The 15,846-nt window shown below is 35.6% G+C and overlaps 1 long non-coding RNA gene and 1 pseudogene across 2 annotated transcripts; one reads left to right on the forward strand and one right to left on the reverse strand.

The window, feature by feature from the left end:
• Nucleotides 1-1,593: 1,593 nt before the first annotated feature.
• Nucleotides 1,594-4,351, reverse strand: LOC310737198. The gene is made up of 3 exons (XR_014536781.1): nt 4,253-4,351; nt 3,060-3,180; nt 1,594-1,823 (listed from the first exon to the last, which is right to left on the reverse strand). It is a non-coding gene; the product is annotated as an uncharacterized lncRNA (long non-coding RNA).
• Nucleotides 4,352-7,642: 3,291 nt separating this feature from the next.
• LOC310737427 lies at nt 7,643-15,437 on the forward strand (annotated as a pseudogene). The gene is made up of 6 exons (XR_014538203.1): nt 7,643-7,796; nt 7,896-8,016; nt 8,173-8,233; nt 14,448-14,768; nt 14,873-14,993; nt 15,149-15,437. The product of XR_014538203.1 is annotated as an uncharacterized misc_RNA (transcript).
• Nucleotides 15,438-15,846: the final 409 nt, after the last annotated feature.

The following is a 15,846-nucleotide window of genomic DNA, read 5'->3' on the forward strand; positions in this document are numbered from 1 at the left end:
TCATTTATGGATAAATAAATTGAATGAATGAATCTTGTGTGTTTCTTGAATGAAGACGTTTGTTTAAGTGTGCTGAAACAAGTCAAACAGTCAAGTAGAACATTTCTTTATAAAAATTAAATATAAAATGTAAAATAAACAAAAAAACAACACAAATTTTATTTCATCAATTTAATTTGTGCCTTTTTAATCGATTACTCAGATAGATCAATATAATAAAAAAGTGTAGAATATTAATTTGATTTATTCAATTAGAATTTTAATTAATAAATGTTTTGTTCAAACCAAAAAAAAACTAAAAAAATCTTTAAAAAATGTTAAACTGTTGATGTTCACAAATGTTAATAATAATAACTTGCATTAATAAAAAACAACAAGCAAACAAATTTTATGTTTCGAATTTCTTTCTCACTGAACCGTGACTTAAAACCCGAGCTCAGTACTGAACCGTGAATTCTTTTGTGTGCCGTTACACCTCTTTTTACAAATATTTAATTATAAATATATCATCTGTTTCTGCACAAAGGACAGCAACGTAAACGCAAACCTGGCAGCTTGTTTTTGGAAGTGCATTTGATATTCTGTTAAAGGGGTATAAAATGGGACCAGGCAACACACTGCAACACACTGCAACACACTGCTATAATCAGTTCTCCTTCCAACCAGGAGATTCTGCTGTGACATGACGATCTTTTATTGGGTCACGTGATGTCATGTAATAAATGCTGGATAAATGCTGGATAGATCCAAATGCAGGTTCAGGCAGATTTAATAAACATATTAGGAAAAGGTATGTAGGCAGGCTGAAAATCGATAAAGAAGCAAATGATCAGACTGATGAATCAGCTAGCATCAAGAAAAATACATCACAATGGACGAACAGGAGACAAATGCTTTGCAGCTGTTTTGCAGTAAATTCATGTCCTTTCATATTATTCCTCAAAGTGTGCGGCGCCGCCCTCTAGTGGAAAATAAAGGCATGACAGGTGGGTCGCAATAAACGGCACGATTTATATAAATAGTTTTGTCTTCTTTATTTATCTTCATTTATGATTTTTTCTAATAAAAATAAAATCTATACACTTAAAGCAACCATAAACAATCAGGTTATAAATTAGTCACTTAGGTCACCAAACACAGCTACACTTTTATTTTCTCTGTTTCAAACTGTGGCTGTAAATAAACATGTCATTGGTAACAGATGTGGTCAATTTGTTCATGTTTAAAAGCCGTGGCCTCTGATTTGTGATAGCAAACGAGAAAAAATATAAAAAAGTATGGACATATTTTTTTCTTGTTAGATAACTGTAATAAGATAAAGCAGAAGTTCTTTATCATCTCATTAACAATTAGAAATCACAAAGTCACCGTTAAACTCATTATAATATTTATTTACAGTTATACGCATATTTGACTTATTCAGACCTCAAATAGCTCAAATATACGTATGTAAATATAATAAAATAATATAATTACCATCACTCGTGTTTTGGTAAAAAGTTCAAGAATTAAAAATGACCATAAAATTATATCAATCATATTCACAAAGTAGGTCAGAATGCACTATGAAAAAGAAAACACTAGATGGCGCTATTGAGACTCGGAGCTAAGAAAGAAAGTCACAGAAATGCCCCTGATTATACACATTGCTGACAATCAAATACGTTTTGTATGAAACAGATGTTTGTGTTGAATGGGCCTCGAGTGCTGAGCTTCAAGGTTTCGATTTTGAGTTTTTTCGGAGATCTACTGCTGTTATGTGATTCTTGACCCATGAAGCCTTAGGATCCACACAGAACCTCCTCAAGGCCTTGGTCTCGAAGCTGTGAGAAAGACGCAAATATACAGGTTGAGAATCAGTGAGATAAACATGTAATGTATATAAATGTGCATTCTTTAAATCAAACCTGTAAAAATATGTATAGATGTAATAACCTAAATGACTTTCTCGATTATTTTATTCTCAGTAACATTCTGGCATTCTGCTCGAATTGTGCAGCATGTTTTTCTGTGTTTTTTTATTTTTTTATTGTATTTTTTTATTGTTTTGATGGAAACCAATGTGTATATAGACTTCAGCTTAATAAACTCGAATACAATGAGAGATGAATAAGTGTAAAAAGATGTGTAGGTGTCATGTGCATGGATTCATTAGATTAGCAAAACAATCCAAATATGAAGCATGGTGGTGGGAGCACAGTGTTGTACAGTTGATGTTAAGCTTTTAAAATAATAAAAATAATAATAATACATGTTATTTGAAGATACCTTTCAAAACACTCAAGGACCCCATACAACGCAAGATAGATGGAAGGCAAATGCAGTGGAACACTGTTTCCAAAGAAATCCTGTTCTCATCCGCAAGAGACGTGAGCCTGAGCTTCATTTTCCATTATTGCTTTAGAAATAGGAATGTTTTTAGAAGAGGGGTTTTAAAAAACTGAGCAAGTAATGATTACAGGCATTGCTCAAGGTCCCAGCTGTGATAATTTGATGTCTGCTAGGATTTGACCTCATGACCTTCTGATTAAATGTCCATGTGAGTCAAAAAATAATAATAAAAGACATAGGATTCAGACAAGGAATCATTCAAGTCAGTCATTATTTGTTTTGCCAAAGGTCTTGGGACACCACAGACTTCCAGTCATATGAGGTTCTTTTAGAAAATGTTACCACAAAGTTGTTGCCTCCAAATCTATTGAACATCTTTTCCGATGAATGTGAACGCTGTCTGCACCCCAGATCTCCTCACATCACCTACATCACTACCTGACTTTACTAACACCCTTGTGGCTAAATGCATCTCCATACACCTCCACAAAATCTAGAAGAACATCCAGAAGGGTGGAGCTTATTATAAGAGTAAATGAGGAATAAATCTGATACAGGATTTTGGAGAAGGAGCAATCCTATGGTTGGGCGTCCACAAACTTTCGATTAGAAGTTAATAAATAAATAACAGAGTCAACAGTTTTAGCTTTCATGCAGGTAGAAGTGGAAAGTGTCTCAGGTAGAACAGAAAAACATGGCCTTGGGATTTAAATAATTGTGATACTCACATAAAAGCTTTTAGGGGGCAGCTGCTGCCCGTCTTCCTGTAGGAGACAACGTTGTTCAGAGGGATCTTGAATTTCGTTAACGCTGAACAGCATGTGTCTTTGAACTAAAAAGCAATAGGAGCTAAAAGAGGAAACATCAGAATGATGATCAGTAACCATTCAGTCAGGAAATTACATACACAATGCACTACATTATGGGTCTTCAATTGGGAATCCGCGACCTCTAGTGGGTCTAAAGCGGAACTGCATGTGGTCAGCTAATTAATGTTGAATCACAAATACATTTCTGTTAAAAAAATAATAAACCTTGTAAAAACATTAAAGTAAAATAAATGTTTTAAAAACATTTTTTTAAATATTATAATTAATACATTAAAGTTCTATAAAAAAATTAAAGCTGTAGTTTATGTAAATACATAATAGTCCCCCTGATAGTAAAAAGAAAATGTACTTGTAAACAACTTAATACACTGTGATTTTTAATTGCAAGATCGATGTTTGTTCTGATGAATAAATCTTTTTGAAAGTTTTGGAAATATGTGAAAAATTCACAGACAATGATGCAACAACAACATGGTTCTGATTGCCTTCATATAATATAATTAGAGTAATATGACTGGTTTCTTTTAATGTTAGTGACTACATTTGGCAAATTCTGTATCCGATGTCCCTGCTCCATGTCTCTCTCATCTAAGTGGTCCCTGACCTCAAAAACGTTGAAGACCCCAGTACTACATAATACCGTTTCAAATACACAACGAATGGAAACTCTGGAAATTAAAAATGTGCTACTGAACAAAGTGTGTGTAAAGTCTCCAAGGTTTCAAATCCACTTAAAATAACTTGAATGACGTTAAACGGCACCGATTCATGTAGAAAAGATCGTATTTGAGCTTTTAATGCTACAAATCCCTATTGTGAAGCATGGTGGTGTGAGTATTGTGTCGTCAGGATGCTATAGAGGTATTAGGGTGAAAACGATGGAAGACATATACAGTGCAATCCTGCTTCTAAAGAAAACCTGTTCCATTCTGGAATGGATTGTGGCATCAAATTTGGATGAAGAATTGCCTGATAAAATAAAAGCCAATGGACCGAACCCTTACTTACAAATTATGGTTCAAATTCTAGTGGCTTATTTATCATTCATTAAAAAAAAAAATCCACATCTAACAGAATGATGTCATACTCACCACTGAACACCAGGTGAAGAAAGCAGAGCGAGAGCACAAACAGCAGAGTCATCAGGTTCCTCATTCTGGCAGAACGTCTGAGATCCAAGAGAAAGGAAGGTGGAGTGCTGAAGGACTGAGCTTCTCTCACTTTAATATATACACTTACAGAAAGCATGGAAATTACCTTCAGTGCCAGGCTTCCTGATACACATTTAGAACCTCCTTTCTCTTTTCTTTTTTTAGTGCCGGGACCTTCTTACTGTGCTGCATCTGTTAATATTCTTAGAATATGTCATATCCTGGAGTCTGGACGAGCAGATTGTAGGAGTTTTATTATTATTTTAAGAAATGAAAAACAAAAGTTCATCTGAGGGGTCTGTAGGGTAGAAGATTTACAATTAGCAGACCAGTGATCCTGATGGCTTCTGCTCGATTTCACTAATCAAACCTGATGCAATACTTCTGCATGGAGTTTCTATCTATCTATCTATCTATCTATCTATCTATCTATCTATCTATCTATCTATCTATCTATCTATCTATCTATCTATCTATCTATCTATCTATGAGAAGTATATCTACAACTGAAGGAGAATGATGATATTCATTTGTATCAAACATCATCATGTCTGTAAAATAACATGCTTAAAATGATTCCTTAAAAAATTCATAACATTAAATAAGAATATAAAACACATAAAAATGATACTGTAACACAGACATGGTTTAAGCACAGTTGTGTGTCTATAATGCATCCATTACAGATTCTCTCTTAAGTTTCATCACTCATGGTATTGTAAGACCTGAAGAATGCTGAACACACGGTGGCGCTGTCACCCTGATCAGGGTTTTGGTTTTAGGGTATTTTTCCATTCATGGATCATTATTCAAATTTTTTCTCGTATCAAAAAAAAAAAAAAAAAAAAAAATCTTAAACTAAAACAGAATATTTGACCGTGTGTGAACCTGTAGCCTACGTAAATAAAAAAATGTCATATATTAATATTAACCTAAAACCTGAGGAATGATGTCAGGAGTAAAATTCTTCCAAGCCGCTTTGGTTATTATTAGTTAATCCCAGAAATTATTTAACTATCATTGTTATTATATCTGAATAATTTCGTTTTTCAAAATTTCTACATAATTTATTAATTTTATCTGAAGCTTCAATATATATAAATTCATGTTTATAACATATACTGTATTGATTTATTGTAATGGAATTTTTCAAATTTCTAATTTAATTAAAATGTTCCAGATTAATATTAAGTGCAACTGTTATGGTCTCTTGTTGGAATGCTAAATGTGATCCATCCTTCTGTGAATAGGACGATCAAGAACAGAGAAAAAGCATATTATTTGCTTAAAAAGTACGTTGAAATCTCAGAGAACACGGAAAGCTGTGTAGCATGGTGGGGGTAGTAATGTGTTCTAAGGGTAATGTTACATTATCAGGACAAGTTGAAAGGTGAGAGCGGGCATGTCTGGAGCTCAGTGAAAGTGGTAGATCAGTAGTTAAGCTCATCTGATCAGAAAGGTTATGAGTTCATATTCCAGCAATGCCAAGCTGCCAGGAATAAGCCCTTGTGTAAGGCTCTTACAGTTGGTCTAGATATATATATATATATATATATAAAACTACAGTTACTATGATACAGAGTCGTAATTCTATACAGAGTCCTTATGTTTGAGAGCTCTGTCAAAACATGGATTATGATTTGTGACATTTTCATGAAGTCCCCCTGTAATATTAAAGTTCTCTGTATTGAACATTCTAGGTATTATAGTACAGAGAGTCGGAGTGACGCTTCCTGGCCACTTCCTTCTGCTCGTCTGGTTTGTGTACGACATGAGGAACCGCACTGCTAAACTTTTCACCGAACACAGGCTGAAAAATTCCCACTCCATTCATGTATCAGGATTTTCCCTGGAATTCTGAAATCCCCACCACACACACACACACACACACACACACACACACACACACACACACACACACACTATCTGTAACAACGTCATTGTTGGTATTGATGTTATCCAGATGGCTTTTTGTAAAGGGGAAAATAAGATCTAAAAGCAGTCGATTATGTAATGGTGGTTAGTGTAATTGCCTTTGATCTACAGCTCAGTAATTATTTCAGACTTATCAGTAGCACCAGAACAGTTATTATAGTTTGTTTGTATTGTATTGTATTGTTAGAATTTCATCGTCCCCCAACTGGAACTGGACTGGAACCTGTCCATGACCATGTCCCTGTGCACAAAGATCAACTCTATGTGGTTTCCATGATTTGTAATGGATCTTGAGTGGGCTGCTGAAAACACCTCAAGCTAAATGAACACTTTTAGGATGAACTGAAATGCTGACTGCACCCCAGGCCTCCTCACCTCACTTCCATCAGTAAGCAGTTCTATCCCTGCTTCAGAGCACGGCTTCCTAACCCTGGTCAAAAAACGGTGTGAAACGCTCCTCTATGCAGGGGTAAAAGCTGAATGTGGAAATCCATAGTGTCTGTTTTTAGCTGTTCATTTATTTAGTTGAAATGACATAATAATCAAAAAACTGACTACCATTTTTTACTATCAAAAAGCATTTGGTCTGTAATGGAGATGCATGCCTACTTCACTCAAAAGGTACAGGCTATTTGTTGGTACACTGAATAGAGAAGGCTACAACAGAGAGCAGATGTTTCTCTTACAAAGCCTCACAGTCTTAATTAGTGTTTGGGACTCAGACATCTGTCTGTCTGTCTGTCTGTCTGTCTGTCTGTCTGTCTGTCTGTCTGTCTGTCTGTCTGTCTGTCTGTCTGTCTGTCTGTCTATCTATCTATCTATCTATCTATCTATCTATCTATCTATCTATCTATCTATCTATCTATCTATCTATCTATCTATCTATCTATCTATCTATCTAGCATGTTGGCCTAAGCAGTTTTCTTCGGTTCAGTCCTATAAAGCAAAGTCTGTAGAGTCTGTAGAGTTTGTTAAATGTTCTGCATATTTCACATTCATTAACAATTGTTATTTTGCGCATCATGTGATTAGGCTACAAACATAGGAAATGCACTAAAATGTCTTGCAGTTGCATCAGTGCACATGATTCCAAAAAAAAAGGACACAACATCAGCATCAGTTTCTCAATGATAAAAAAAAATAAATGATTACCATTTATTAAGTTTTTACACTTCTGTCTTTTTATTTATTTGGATAAAGACGTCTGCCAAATACTGTAAATCTCTCAGAATGATGAGAAACCCTCATCAAAATAACGTCTGATTTCTGTCAATAGTGAAAACGTTGCATAGAAGAGAAAGGAAAAGAAAAGAGGAAGGATGTTATGAATTGTAGCAGGAAATTCAGTACTATGAAACTGCACATGTGCTCCTCCTCTGAGTGTATATATAAGATAGAGAGAATTTCACTCATCCAGCACTCGACTCTCCTCTCTACTGGATCTCCTCTCTTCTATCTCTGTGTGAAATCAGACGTTCTGCCAGTATGAGGAACCTGACGGCTCTGCTGTTTGTGCTCTCGCTCTGCTCTCTTCATCTGGTGTTCAGTGGTGAGTGTTACATCACTGTGATAAATGCAGAATGCTGACCTCATCTGTCTTGTATATATCAGTATGATTTATAATAAACTCTATAATGCTTTGTTTTAGCTCCTTTTGCTTTTGAATACAAGACACGCTGCTGTTCAACTATAACTACTATGAGGATCCCTTTAAAGAACATTGTGAGCTACAGGAGCACCAGCAGCAGCTGCCCTATAAAGGCCATTGTGTGAGTATCACAAGCTTACAGTTGTAAAGCCGCACAATGCTGCCACACCTGAGCAATGATAGAAACCCATTAGATGTAAAAATGCGATTAATGTATGTAAAAATGCAATCACTTGTATTAATCTGATCTCATTATGTCCCTCTTTTTGTTTCACAGATTTACAACCATAAAGAGAAAACAGATCTGTGCAGATCCCTCAGCTCCATGGGTCCAAAAGGCCATTTCGACACCAAAACCCTGAATCCCAGCATCAGACTAGATCTTCTGTATTATTTATTTATTAACTGACAGATTCACACCTATGAGCCTGAGTGTAACAACACTAAGAGTTAGCACTGTTTTTTAGCATCTTCATGTGTGTTCCCAAAGAATGAATCCATAAAAGTTGCAGTGGTGTGGAGTAACACACAGGGAACATGTAAATGTCTTTAATAAGTCTATACAATGTGCAGTTTTTGTTGAGTTTTTTTGTGACTTGTTGTAATTTACAAATAGTTTTTAAATCATTTAGAAGGAGTTTCTTTTTTTTATGTTTTATTCAAATTAAATTGTATCTTTATTCATTATAATTTTGTGCTATTGTTTTCATTTATGGCATCCTTCACTTTTCCATCTATATGACAATCATTTTGCAAGATGCATTGACCAATCCGAAACACAATCACCCTCATATAACAATCACACACACCTTAAAACAGACCACTTCAACATCAGAACATAAATGATGTCAAACCAAACTAGTCACATTTTAAACAGCTTGGAAAAATGGCCTCCTGAGCTACAGAAAATCTCTTAGGAACTTCTCTCTAATTGGATATAACAAGAATAATCCTAGATTCTTCGATCGATACTGTAGAAAAGTTGTCTAGGAATAAGATCACCACAGAAACATGCACACGTCGAAATGTTCCAGTGATGATTTCATTTATTTTTTTATTTTTCAATGCAAAAATGTAAATGTCAGGAACAGAAATTCTGATATTTAAAGAAAAGCCAGGTGATATAATAACCAACCCTGTAGATATCAGTAACAGCAACATTTACATTTACATTTGCGGCATTTATCAGACGCCTGTATCCAGAGCGACGTACAAAAGTGCTGTGAGTCTCCAGCAATGAATAAATCTACACAGGTACACCAGATTACAAACTTAATATAAATATAACTCTTGAATTCTACAAAGCAAACTTGGAAAGTGCTAATTTAAGTGTTTCAGGAAGAGGTAGGTATTCAATCATTGCTTGAAGATAGTCAGGGACTCCACTGTACGGACATCTAGGGGAAGTTTATTCCACCACCTCGGTGAAGTGTACTTACCTCTCATTCTGAGAGAAGGTGGTACCAGTGGAGCAGTGCTGGAGGATCTCAGACAGCGTGGTGCAGTGCGAGATGTGATGAGGTCGCTGAGGTAAGATGGTGCTGGTTCATTTTTGGCCTTGTAGGTGAACATCAGTGTTTTGAATCTGATACGTGCAGCTACTGGTGTGGGAGAACTTGGGCTGATTGAACACAAGTCATGCAGCTGCATTTTGGATCATTTGCAGTGGACGAGTAGCGTTCAGGGGAAGACCTGCCAGCAGAGAGTTGCAGTAGTCCAGTCTCGAAATCATAAGAGCCTGAACAAGCCCCTGGGCAGCATGTGTGGACAGAAATGGTCGAATCCTTTGGCTGTTGTAGAAAAGAAATGAACAGGAACGAGTAACATTAGCGACATGTGAGAAGAAGGACAGTTCATTGTCCATAGTTACCCCGAGGTTACGAGCAGTGGCTGAAGGGGAGAGCAGTCATGAGGAGTTAATCTGAGATCTTGACCTAGAGATGAATCACCTGGGATGATCAGCGGTTCTGTTTTGCTGGGGTTGAGTTTTAATTGATGAGCACTCATCAGAAAGCTGTGGTATCTGAGGGAGGGAAAAAAAAAGATGAGTTGAGTTTCATCTGCATATCAGTGGTAAGAAAACCCATGTGAGGATATGACTTTACCAATGAAGTGGGTGTAGTTCAAATTCCAGCACCACCAAGCTTCCAGTGTTGGGCCCTTGAGCAAGGTCCTTAACTCTCTAGTACTTGGTTGTATACACAAGATAATTGGATAAGGACATCTGCCAAATGCCATAAATGTAAATGTTAATTTCCTCATCAAACTCATAAAATCAACTTGAATCCCAGATTCCTTATATACACGTTTCACACCTTGCATAGGAATAAATTTTTTTAAATATTTTAGTCAGGTTTTATAGCGGAGACGGTGCTGATTAAGGTGCCAAATGACCTACTACTATCTAGCTATGTGAAACATTTCTAAAATCCTCTATGGATTTTGACCACATTATACTCAGTAAAATGGACAGCATGTTGGCCTGAGTAGTTTTCTTCAGTTCAGTCCTATTTAGCAATCACAACTATAAGAATACAGAGTTAGTAATGCTAAAATGTTCAGCATTCCACAATATTCCACATTCATAACCAATTCCGATAATATTCCGTATCATCAAAAAAGACAGGACATCAGCATCAGTTTCTGATTTGTCAGAATATTTCTAATCATACGCTTCATAAATACATTTATTAAGCACATAAACCACATCAAGGTCCATCAGTAGAATATTTACCAACAGTTCTGTTGTCTCTCTTCATTAATCCTCTGATAACTTATTGTATAGAAAAGAAGTAAAGCATCCTGAACACAAGGTGGCGCTGTCACATCATCCTGTCTGATGCTGAACTTACATTTAAACAATTACAAATAGCTCTTATGGAAAGTGAAATAGGGATATTAAAAATAGTATAGGTGCAAATTTATTTCATTTCTAAAACAAAAAATATATTTAAACAGGAGAAATCTTAAAAAATCTAAATATGCTGAACTGATTCAAGACATTAGAATAGTGTATAAACACGTCGCCTACACACTTATGCTCTATCATGTGAATATGAATCTAAATTCATGTTATAAAGTCGTCAATAAAATTCTTCCAGGTTGTTTAATTAGATTTACGTTCATTCCTGGAATTATGTAAATATAACATTTATTAAATCTGAAGCTTCAACACACAGGTCTGGTGTTATACAGTACATATTTGTATTTGTACGCGCTCATAGATCTTCATGCTTAGGCTCCCACTCTTCTGGTCAGCACTGAGAATAATAACATGCTTGTGCACTTTTTCTGGATTTTTTCCAGAAGAATATTAGACTCTTTGAAAACGTGTGGAAAAGGTTAAGTTTGGCATTTTTTTTGTCCTTGGCACAAAGTATTACTTTGGACAGAAATTCTTTGCTACTGTGAAGCATGGTGGGGTTGCATCGTGTTGTGGAGTTGCTAAAGAGGTTTTAGGACAAGATGTATGGACGCTAACTACAGGGAAAACAAAGGTTCCACCCTGACAATGCCCCTGTGCACAAAGGCAGCTTCTATAAAGATGTTTTACACAAGCTGGAGAGGAAGATCTTGCATGGCCTGTTATAGAGCTCTGATCTCAACCCTACTGAACACCTTTGGGATGGATGTAAACACCATCTGCACCACAGGTCTTCTCACCTTCTCACCTACATCAGAATCTGACTATACTAACGCAATTGTTTTTGAATTAATCACACACATCTCCACAAACACACTGTAAACTCTAGTGGAACATCTTCCTCAGAATAGTGGAGGTTATTATAACAGCAAAAGGGGACTAAATGAGGAATGGATAAATGTTTGAATATTCAAGATTATACATTTCAGTCTTATGGTCAGGTGTCCACAAACGTTTGACCATATAGTGTAGCTACATGGTTAAAGGTCTTGGTGTCTATGTTGGTTAGTAACCTAGCTAACATTAGCTCATTATATATCGTGGAAGCTTGCTAGCAAATTTTAGACTAACATCATTTTTCCAAAATCGAATATAATTTGATTTGAATTCTTCTGCATATTAAAACCAGTATTTCATGCTAATGGTAATGCTCATGATTTCTGATTTAAGCTCCGCCCCTTCCTGAGCCTGAGAGTCCTTGCAAACCCAGGAACTTGACTGTGGCTCTGAGTTTTACAAATTTCCGTGAAATTGTGTTAAGAGTGAACAAAGGCTCTCTGTTCAGGGACACAAGGTGTCCTGTGTCCACATCGAGCCCAGCTAATCACCGCCCTGTGCAAATGTTTACACCCCCCCTTCCCTCCTCAAACATTACTTGGAACTACGGATGACACCAGACTTATTACTGTTATTGTAATTAGAGTATTTTTGTAAGTAAATATTTTTCCACATTAGCATAAGTGCTAAAGAGACAGAAACTGGCATAGTGTATAACTTCTAGAATATACAGATGTTAAATTTATAGTCCTGCATCCATGAGCGAGGCCTGTTTTTGTTTCATTAGTCATTAAAAACATTCCCCACAGAAACGCATCACAGTGCATGTCTTCCTCAAGAGCTTCCTCATAATATCTTACTAGGGTTTAAGGGTGTTTTGTGGTTATTCTTACAGCAAATTGGGAATAAATGTGGAATAAGATGTTAAAGAAAACATACCAATCTTATGGAGAACAAATAACTTGTGTAATAATTATGAAAAATATCTGTCTTGTCAGCAATATTTTGGCCATTCATGTATTTTTTATTAATTTTTATGCTTGAAATTGGTATAAATTGGTTGTAATAGTTGCTTTATTTTCATTAATCATGTATTTAAAAAAATCTCTGGTTTGGACATGTGCAGAGGAGGGACATGGGGTACATCGCTAGAACAATGCTGAGGATGGAGCCACCAGGGACCCCTAATGAGAGAAGCTGAATGAAGAAGATATTTAAAAAAATCACAGTCCCTCATGTGAAAGCTCAACATGGATTTATTATAAATTGTAAAATGTTCATGAAGTACCCCTTTAATATTAGAGTTCTCTGTAGGGAACCTTCTAGGTATTATAGTACAGAGAGTCGGAGTGACACTTCACGGTCACTTCCTTCTGCATTTGTGGTTTGTGTTCAACACGAGGAACCGCACTACTGAGCTTTTCACCGAACACACAGCCTGAAAAATCCCCACTTTATTCATGAATCAGGATTCCAGATGGTTAATTATTATTATTATTATTATTATTATTATTATTATTATTATTATTATTATTATTATTATTATTATTGTAGAACCTTCATTGAAAAATAAGATCTCCTTGAAGTCCAGATGTAAAGCACACACACACACACACACACACACACACACACACACACACACACACACACACACACACACACACACGATAAAAAAAAATGATTTAAAAAATATATATAAAATAAAATATTTGCTAAAATATATTGAAAAATATATTTACATAAATACTAAAAAAATATGAATATAAATTATATATATATGTATGTATATTTTCTAATTATTTTATTTTGGCCTCCAAATATTTCAATCCAAGAAAATACATTCACATTAAAAATGTTAAGAAAATCTTTATTTTATGTCTAAAACATGTACATATACAGTAACACATTTCACAAATCAAGCAAGGAACATTTTATATATATTATATTATCAAATGTATTTTCTTGACCCTAAAATATAATTTGAAATATATTTGGTTTAAATAAAATTTTTTAATAATTTCTATAAAAATATATTTTATTAAACATCGCTGCATAAAACATATATTTAACATATATTAAAAATATATAAATGAATATTTTTTACCATATGACACACACACACACACACACACACACACACACACACACACACACACACACACACACACACACACACACCTCAGACCCAATAACATCCATCAGGATCACGTTGGTTTTCTGAATCAGGAGCAGAAGGAAATGAAAATGTGAACACGGATTCTCTCATTTTATGTTATACAAACTGTCACCTGACTTTTCAAGCCATTTGTGGTTCTTCTCCAAACTGTTACCACAATGTGGAAGGAGCACAATTGTACTGGACATCTTCGGATGTGGTAGCATGACATTTTATTCTCCACTTGAACTAGGAGACCCAAACCTGTTCCAGTTCCATAAAGATCTGCTGTCCATGGGTTGGAGTAAAACATCTCCTTCTAGAGACCTCCAACCCTATTAAACACCTTTGGGATGAATGTGAACTCTGACTGCACCGCAGAGGCTCCTCACCTCACCGTCATCAGTATCTGACTTTACTAACGCACCAATCCAAAATCCAGTGAAGATCTTCCCTGAAGAGTGAAGGGTTTTGAAGCACATGCAAATCTAATTGTATTTTATCCTGATCCTAATCTGACGTTTCACTCTGTAACATCTGAAACTCTGGATTTTTGTCAACAATCGTGATTTTAAAAAAGCAGCCCAACTTACACTGGATCTTTACACAATGTACTCGAGTGGGAGAAAGTGAAGACAATGCCAGTCCTGATTCACAGAAGGGTTTCCTAATCCTGGGGGAAAGAAACCCATGACAAAAAGCCCCCCGTGTGAAAAAGTTTCATCAGAGTCTGCAAATAGTGAAACACTGCATAGAAGTCGTGTTCAAGAAAAAGAACGAGAAAAGAGGAAGAAACTCAGTACTAAGAAACCGCACACGTGGATCCTTCTCACGCTCTGATTGTGCATATAAAATGGAGAGAATTTCACTCATCCAGCACTCGACTCTCCTCTCTACTGGATCTCCAACTCTCGCTCTGCTCCGTCTCTGTGTGAAATCAGACGTTCTGATAGAATGAGGAACCTGACGACTCTGCTGTTTCTGCTGTCGCTCTGCTTTCTTCACCTGGTGTCCAGTGGTGAGTTTTACATTTTCAATCTCAATATTTTTTTTTACAATACAGTGTGTACAGTGATGTAGCAACAGGAACGATTTTTCTAAAACTATTAAACTTTGTTTCAGGTCCTGTTTCTTTCGAATACAAGAATCGCTGCTGTTCAAAAACATCAAATACGAAGATCCCTCTAAATAACATCGTGACCTACAGGAGGACCAGCAGCAGCTGCCCCATGAAGGCCATTGTGTGAGTCTCACCTGCTCAGTACAAATATAATCGTTGCATCTGATCAGCATTAGAATCTAATAAACCAGAATCAAATTTAAAGCGTAGAGTTGAACCTCTTAGTGTTGCTCTTTGATTTTTCTACATTAATCAAGTCCTTCTTTTTTGTATTACAGATTTGAGACTATAAAAGGAAAACAACTGTGTGTGGATCCTTCAGTTTCATGGGTCAAAAGTCACATGAAAGCAGTAGATCATAGAAACAAGGCTACGTCAACATCATAACTTCAAATATCAGAATTTAACTGGAATTTGTAATTTATTATACAACTGACATCATTCACACATTTCTATTTTTTTTTTGAGATAAGTATCACTGTAGCATCTTCATGTTGTCATATGAAATAAAATGCATGTAAAATGTACATGTCTCTAATAAATCTATAATAAATATATATATGTACAGAATTTGTTCTGGTTTCCTGAAACTCATTGTTTTATAATTGCATTATCAGCACTGTTGTGTGATGGGTGATGTGGTGTAGTTTCTGTTTTTCAAATTCGCCACTTTCCTGCCCATGGAATTACTGTTTTATATATTCCTTGTGTTGGATCTTTTACTTCTCCATCTTTTGCTTTTTTATTTCTCTTTTCAAAAACACTTTTTTATATAAGGTCAGAAAGCCATCAATGGGGTTAATAGAAATAGTAAATATTTTCCTAAAGAATATCAGATGTTTGAAATGGTAAACATTTTACCTGTTGATAAATAATAAGTGATTTTAATAGCAAAATGAACATTTTTATGCCAAATTTCTTGCCAGACAATCTGATAACAAAGCCTGTAGATACAATACCAGTAGATACAATACCA

Source organism: Silurus aristotelis, assembly GCF_946808225.1.
Source record: "Silurus aristotelis genome assembly, chromosome: 14".
In the NCBI taxonomy this organism is placed as follows: domain Eukaryota; kingdom Metazoa; phylum Chordata; class Actinopteri; order Siluriformes; family Siluridae; genus Silurus; species Silurus aristotelis.